Source organism: Falco cherrug, chromosome 14 (assembly GCF_023634085.1).
Source record: "Falco cherrug isolate bFalChe1 chromosome 14, bFalChe1.pri, whole genome shotgun sequence".
Lineage (NCBI taxonomy): Eukaryota > Metazoa > Chordata > Aves > Falconiformes > Falconidae > Falco > Falco cherrug.
The window spans coordinates 11,651,553-11,659,888 of NC_073710.1; the positions used below are offsets into that span (position 1 = coordinate 11,651,553).

An 8,336-nucleotide genomic window follows, 5' to 3' on the forward strand; every position below is an offset into this window, starting at 1 on the left:
GGGGGGGGGCGGGGGGGGGGGGGCGGCGCTTTTTACCCTGCAGATTTAATTAGATTTTATTTTCTTTTAGACCCACAGCAGAATTCAAGGCTGCTTTGGATCGCCCATGGAGTATGTTTGGTCTAATTCCTAGGAGAGATGTGCTCATTGTCACAGAACAATTGGATCTAGTGTCACATTAGTAACAGTTTCTCTTTAAGAAAGGCAGACTGTAAGACTAGCAGAGGTTTTGCAGGTCAGGATTGTGTTGTATCAGCATAACTTTTGTGGGGAAGCTTGCGCAGCACGTGCCTGCTGTCTGGCTCAGTCTGTCGTCTTCACAACTAATAACATTTACTCCAAATTTAAAGAGGTGCAAAGGTCAGCAAGCCAAATTTAGTCTGGGGGTATCTTTACTGAAGTCAGTACAGCTGATAAACTTGGCCTGATATTTGCTGTTGGAAGGGCGAATACAAGAACAATTCTTCAAGTGTTTATTTTCATTTTTACAATCACAGAACAAGGCAATTTGCAGCAAAATGTTGCATGCAACTCTGCTCTTCAGAGCGTAAGTCACAAAGGATGCCAGACTCAGCTTTTGGTTTAATTACTACAAGAAGTTTCTACCAGTTATTTCTCTCTCCCCCAGTACCTCCTCTCTGAGAAACAAACTCTGTGGATACTATAACTGGTCTGGGCATTTGAAGTGGGAAATCTCTACTGATGGTATGTACCATGGTGGTAGTGGTATATATTTAGGTTTTGCTTTGTAAAACTCATATTCCCTTAAAACTTTATCATACTGCTTGGTATTACTGCACAGGTGTCCCAATTAGTGTAGTGTAATTCTCAGCTAACCAATCAAACACATGCCTGGACCCCAATGCAGTCTTGCCTATGCCTCTTGCGATTAAACAAAGGGCAAAACTGCCTGTGAATTTTTGGGTGAGTTAATACTAACCAGGATAAAAGTTGTACATGCAACTGAAAAGAGACAAAGACTGTGAAAATGAAGGATGAGTGCCATCCTGTCGAGGAAAGATTGGTATGGCAGTTTGTTCGGTGCTTTGCTTGACCTATTTTATTCTATTTTAACAAATCTGTATTAGTAATTTTTCAGTGGTTTGTAGTTTGAGTACAGTGTGTGCTATGCTATATTTGTGATTTGTTATTATTAAGCAGTCCTGAATGCACTATTCACAGAGCTTGAGACAAGCATTCGTTTTCCATGCAGTTCAGCATGGTATGTTCTCCATTGTCACATTTAGAGCTCTGATGAAGAGAACACAGACCCAAGTCCTCTTGGAGTTAAAGTCTGCAGCCATCTGTTTTGTGAATCAAAGAGGGGAACTTTAATGCAAGCAAAGCACCCCAGTGTCCTGAGACACAAAATTGTTGGAGAATCCTCATTTTAAAAATCTTTCATGGCAGATTCATGTCTTGAGGATGGATCTGAGACCCTTCCTCTCCTCTGACCAAGCCAGTTCCTGGGAGTTTGCTGGGGCTGCGACTCATGTGCTTCCAGGTCAGCGTCACCGCTTGCTGTACGTGACACCCGGGGCACCCCTGACTTCCCCAAGCCAAGCAGGGGTGACAGGAGTCTCACAGAGCAGCTCCCCCACACTATGACAGGGCGGTACCCCAGCACCACGCGACTCCCTTCCCCTTTGCAGCCCAGAGCAGGGGTGCCAGGCTGAGACACTGAGTGCCACGGCGAGGGTAGCTGGCATAGCCAGCACAAGTTGCTCCATCACAGATAGGGAAGAGAACAGGAAACAAGCGGTGACTCACAGTCCGCAGTCTCCCCACTTTGCTTTTGAGGCAGCAGAGCCAAGCACAGCCCCTCACTAGGGGCAGGCTGGTCAGGCACAGGCTAGTCCTCAGTGAAATTCATTGCATCTGGTGCTGTTGTTTCCTTTCAGTTTTTATCTAGTCTTTGTGGGCTTCCTGTTAGCACCTAGTGCCAGTCGGGACAGCACAGTGCCTGCTGCCTGCTGTGAGTTTGCTGTGCAGAAACCACTAGGAGCTAGTGGTTACAGCAAGGGGCTGAGATTCAGCTAGCACAAGTTTTAGTGCATCACCCCTATGTTCTTGCTCTGCTAGGAGGTGTGGTGCTGCAGGTGAAGAAGAGCTGGGGTACTGGGAGACTTCAATGAAGTCTAGGAAATGGATCCTGTGTTTTTTGCCAGAAAGGGCTATGGGAAGCAAGCAGCAAAGATGAGAAAGTCATCTGTAAAAATGTGGATTCTACTTTTTCTTCTCACTTGTCTCCCATTTTGATTATCTTTTACTTGTGATGATATAACCATTCACTTGAATATTTTCAACTTTTCTCAGGCCTGTGAACTTTTGTTTTTAAAGGGTGAGCTTGTTTGCCAGGCAGGTTTTCCTCAAACTCTCCCGGTGCCAGTAATTAAGGGATTATCATAATTACCTCACTGGTGCAGATATTGAGTATTAGCGCTTAGGCTGAATGTGCCCACTTTGATTTCTCTACAGTGACGCTAGGTAGGCTGTGGCTGAACTCTGCTCTAAATGAGTACAGTGTCATTAATGACAGCACTCTTACAATGGGCACTTTTGTGCTTAAGAAGCTTTCTATACCTTAATCCAACCTGATGCAAGCTACACATGCAAATGTATTACAGGTACAATTTACTTCACGGCATTACCAAAACATAAAAAGAGATTCGGACTGCACTGTGAAATGTTTAATGAGCTGTGGGTCAGATCCTTGGAGCTGGCTGAACTCCACAGGCGGCAAGTCAGGGCGTAATGCTTTCCTTTCCCTGTCCTGTGCCTGGCACTAGTCTGAATTCTCTGCTCCTCCCAGGCTTGAGAGTTCTTCTCATTTACACTGGCCTTCAGGGGTCACAATGAGTTGAAAAATGTTGTAGATTCTTTGTAGGTCCTTTTTCTCCAAGCAGCTGTAGCAGAGATGGTGTGGCATACTGCTAACTGCCACTGCGCTGTGGTCCAGGTGCAGGGGATGCCACAGCCAAAGCACATGCGTCTGCCACCCTGAGTGGACACAACCCACCAGCGAAAGTGCTCCTGTGAATCCTAAGCAGAGGCCTCACCTAGGACCCAGTGCTGGGAGGGAGCAAAGCAGCTCTGCTGAAACTGCTGCTCTTGTGGTTCAGTATATCCAGCATACCCGCCTTTCCAGGCTTGTTCTCAAGGACTGCTGTTGTGACTTCCCACATCTGGCTTTTTCATGTTTGGCCTGAAATGGCCTTTCTCTTAATGGCAGCTTTTCCATTGCATGCAGGCTCCTGAGGTGATGATAATGTTGTTTCTCTGCAAGCTGTGTACGAGAAGCCGTGTCTTGTTTTGCATTTCATCTGCTATAATTAAACTGGTGATGAAACCATTCAGGACCTGAATACCCTTCCACTGTGGTCAATACAAAGCTCTGACATTCATGGGAATGAAGTCTGATCCTCAAGTTTCCTTGCAGATCATTATTCTTCATTCTGCGCTTCGCCCTGCTCCCTTTCTAAACCATTTTAGAAGCATTTATGCTGTAAGACAAACTGTGCCTTGTCTGCACTGGGAGAGAGCCCACACTCTAAGTGTGTGCTTGTCATTCACAGATGACCAGCCTAAAGCAATAGCCATGCCCATAGAGGAATAATCTCTACCATTCCTACAGCCTTTCATTTTTGTTTGTCTTTCTGCCATAGAGGCTGTATGTTATGGATGTCATCTCCGCTTGCTTCCTGTTCCCGGCCAGCTGTGGATTGATGATAGCATCTTCAGGTTGCTGGACTTCCTCTTCTTGTCTTTAATCTCTTTTGGTTTCAAAATGGCCCCCCACATTTACAGTTACCAACCACAGCAGGCAGATAGCAGCAGCTGGTAGTCAAGCAGACAAGAGTGAGTACATTTTAAAAACAAAAAGAGATCTGTTCTTTAGGTTATATAAAAGGATTTAGTGCTAAGATTTAGTGAAACTTAGAGTAATTTCTGAAATGTTTGGCAGTTAATATCTTAAATGGGCAAATTCGTGACATTTTCAAATTCACATTGGTTACGATTTGAGTCAGCTGTATCTGTAGGAACAGCAATAACCAGTAACACATTTATCTGCATACTATATAAATTCAAAATGCATCAACTTAAAAGGAATTTTATACTGCATTGACTTGCTTGCAATAGACTCCTTCCTATCAGACCATGCATTCCTCTATAGGCTGTGGATTAGAAAAACAACACATTTTCTTTAGTTAGCACCTGTGCTCAAAGCCAGGCTAAACCAAGCCTAATGTAACCATCCAGTTCTTCAGAAGCAAAGCCACAGGTGATTTTGCTTCCTCTTCCTTTCCTTCTTCATTAAAATCTGGTTTCACAGGGCACAGAGCCTGACTGAGCTGCGGAGCAGATGTTTTGAAGAAAATCCTGGCCAGAAGCCACTTTGTGTCTGTTTCTGGTTGGTTTTGTTTTAAGTTAGAGAGGGAAATGTACCTTTTTATATATAGGTGTTTCTTCCAAGATGTATGAAAAGTAAGAACAAGTCTGGAAATGCAGAATTTCTTCAGTCAGGTGCTACAGACCTCCCCAGCTGGGAGTACAGCCAATCTACAACTTGCATAGCTGGAGCGTCTGCATGTGTCAAGATCACAAAGATAAGAGGAATTGATCACTTTGCTGTTAATATGCACTATTACAAGCTGTTTCTTGAACTGATTTTTATGTTACAGTCATGCAATTCTGCTAATGCAATTATAATTCTATATCATTAGCATTGGGGTCTAAACCTGGGGTGGTGGTAGCAATTTTTGCTTCTGAAATTTCAACCATTACCTATTGGTGTACCTTCAAGACACTGCAAGTTCTTGCTTTCTGCACTCCAGTCACAATCCCAGATTGCAAGTTGTTTACTTAAGTGTTTTATTGTAATAGTTTTACTTAAGAATGTTATTATCTGCTCAGCGTTTCATTGGGAGGGAAGTTGTGTTTATCACTTGGGAATTGTGGCCACAAGCAGGAGATCTATATTCAGTTCATGCTGTTTCCCCAGACATTTTACCTTAGGCCTCAGCCTTGCAGGGTCTGAGTGCCTTGGGCTAAAGCCAGTTGGTATGATCAGTATCATGGACTGGTGGAGGATGGTAGAGGGTTTATCTTCTCTAATCTGTTATCTCCTTTTATCTCTTGCTTCATTTATAAAATGGGGACTGTGTCGTAAAAGTTCCTTTATCAGCTTGACTTTAGGGTTGTTTGAGCAGCTTTGGTCCCAACCATCTTCTGTTGAAACCCTCATACCTTATGGGCTTGATTCAAAATCCATTCAGGACAAATGAGGCCAAAGTCTCTCAGGCTTTGATGAGAGGCTGGGAAAGATTATGCTGTGCAAGTCTGATGGCCCAAATGTCCTCAGATTGCCCTAGAGCTAACTGGCAGCTACAGCTGGACCTACTCTGCCCCAGCGTGCTCGCAGCATAGCCAGGCTCCCAGGTTGAGGATATGAGATTCATCCTTGTGCAGCTCTCACCTACCTTCTGTGACTCCAACAGCCAGGATTCAGATTTTACATCCTACACCACATTTTTCATCAGTAGGTGCCTCTTGTCTGATGCCTTCTGACAAAACAGCTCCAGCATCCATTTCAGCTGGTTTTGCAGAGCAGCTCACCCAGTAGGGAGGACTCTCAGCCAGGCCAGTGTGTGTGGTGAGCCCATACCACTCACCCGAAGCAAGGTCAGCTGCTCCAGTACACTGTTCCACAGTGGCATCCACCTCCCTGGCAGGCTGCCGAGTGGCCTTTACCGTGGTGGCTTCTGTCCTTAGACCTTTTGTAGAGTCTGCCCATCAGGACAGTAATCCAGGAGGCCAGTGCCTGAACTGCTGTGCCCTGCAATAGCAGTGAAGATATCAATGCGGTATTGTTAGCATGGGTATCACCACCATTATCTCATCTGTCTAGCCTTTAGTAAACACCCTGCATGTTACACAGTCATTTCATCCCCTGACTGTCCAGGATGCACCACAGCTGCCAGCCAGGAATGGCCAGCAGCTGCCTTTGAGTACATCTGGGGTTTGTTTTTCAAAGGGTTACTTCCGACCCACACCCCCAAACTCAGGACAGGGAGACACCCACCAAAGGGGAAGGAGACAGTGGACAGAGCTCAGCCTTGTCTCATTGGGTGGATACATGCACTCCCTCTGCCCCCACCTGATCTCTGTGACCTGCTGATGCAGTAATCAAGTTGTCATTGGCAACAACCCATGTTGGCCTGAAAGCCACAGATTAGCTTCTGAGAAAGCCTGATGTAACTTTTCATTCTCATTACCAAGTCTAGAGGGAAGACACCCCCCATATACCTCCTCCCTTCCTTCGGTTCAAGGATTTAAATTTCCACGTAGTAGGTGGTGGTGGTAGACATGATACACATGCTTGAATGGACAAGTTTAGATGTGAGCCAGGGAAGAGCTGGTCTCCTCGCCAGGATGCCTCATCCTTATTTTCATGTTGAGATTGTGCATACGCACAGCTCCGACTTTTCAGAGATGCTGAACCAATGGGAGCTGTAAAACCTCAGCTTGCATTTCAGCCCATGTACACTTTGGTTGCCACTGAATATTGCGTCAAAAAAATATTTAATGATAGGCAGAAATAGAATACCCTTTCTGTGATATGAGCAATGTATTCTCAAGAGCTCAGATCTGCTACCTTTGCTTAAACTAAAGAGTACATTATGTAATGTTATGTTAATGTTATCAAAGGCTGAATACTGATATTTGCCAAACTGGTTTATGTCCATTTTTTGTCTGCTGGCTTCAGGGAAGGCAATCTGGATTTATCCCATTGATTGGGAGTTTCAGGCAGTCATGGCTTCACACTTCCAAAGCCATTACATTTAATCTCATCAATATGAACTGAACATGCAAGCAATATAGGAACACTAACAAATGGAGAACGTCTGCCCTGAAAGTCCAGCAAGACCTGCCCTTATCAGCCCAGGACATATAAATCAGCTTCTTTTCCAGCTTATTTGACCTTGGCCAATGGCTTTATGCCTCAGTTTGCTCTGCTTCCAAATATGTGTCCAGTTCCTCTCTTGATGCATGGCTAGGTTCTCTTCTATTGCTGACTCTGTCAACTGGGTAGTATCCCAGCCCCTCCTAATTGTGTAATTCTGCCTCAGTATAAATATATTATTCCCCTTTTGCTTTCAAATTAGTTACCTCAGAAACAGCACTGGCTCTGGGAGGTCCCTTTAGCTTTCTGATTTCTGTGTGTCTTTCCTAGTGGAGCTCTAACTTTTTACTAATTTATACCTCCCTTCCACTCCCCACCATCACGTGTGCAGCTGCTGCTGGAGTCCACAAGTCACACATGCAAGAGGGAAGGAAGTTGCTTTTTAACGTGAAAAACTCAGAGCTCAGTTCAGTGAGTGGTGCCAACACTGAGAGAAGCTGCAGGGATGCCTATGGCTCAGCCTCATAGGTTGGTGCATGCTGTGGGTGCGGGGCATCTGTGGGCTCCAGCAGCTCATACCCCTGCTATGGTTGAGGTTTGGGACTGGAAATGTATCAGGGGCTCTGCCACTGCTGTCACATTTGTTCTTTGGTGGCACTTGACAGCTCCAAGCTGGAGCTCAGAAATGGCCAAAGCACATTTGATGGAAATAGCAGGAGGGTGAGGAACCAGAGACAAGGGTCTGTGACCAAAGGGATTTCTGAGACAGGCTGCTGGCATTGACACTGTAATGACAGCTTGTATGAGCTAGGCTGGTCTAGGGGTGTGAATGTTTCAGTATAAAGCTCTTAAAGGGACTAATTACCATTAAACCAGCCAAATTGTTGAAAATTAAATCCATGTGCTGTGTTACCTCCATACGGAGATAACCTATGTCATGCTGAGTCTCAGGTCTGCTGTGAGTGGGACACGATGTTGCCGTATAGTCTCCACATGTGCATGGCAGGGGGGAGGGCAGAGCAATGCATTCCTCCTGGTGTTTTTTCTTGCATAGGAAGCATGAGAAGATGCTATGATTAGTACTAATGTGTTTTAAATGGAGCCCAGTGTACCTTAGGTGATCAGTGCACATATTCCAGCACAGTGGGCTGTACAGAGTAGATGGTATCATGTAGAGCGCAATTATGCAGATGTGTAGTGTTTCCATAATGTATTGCTGTTCTAGAAGACATTGAATAAATCTCTGGGTTTGCTGCAAAAATGTCCATTTTTGCTGTCACTGCCAGCTTGCCAGACTGTTTCGTCATCTGCTCAAAGCTTGTTAGGGCTTTGGAGTGCTGTGCAGGAAAATCTCTTGGTGAGATGTATGTTGTGAATTACAGCCCTGACAGCTATCAGAGGGTGCATGCTGAGGTGTAGCATTAATATTTAT

The 8,336-nt window shown here is 45.0% G+C and overlaps 1 long non-coding RNA gene across 1 annotated transcript; it reads right to left on the reverse strand.

Annotated features, from left to right (window-relative positions):
- Window positions 1–459: 459 nt before the first annotated feature.
- Window positions 460–5,989, reverse strand: LOC114017383 (uncharacterized). Its single transcript, XR_003562422.2, has 2 exons — window positions 5,481–5,989; window positions 460–4,584 (listed from the first exon to the last, which is right to left on the reverse strand). It is a non-coding gene; the product is annotated as an uncharacterized LOC114017383 (long non-coding RNA).
- Window positions 5,990–8,336: the final 2,347 nt, after the last annotated feature.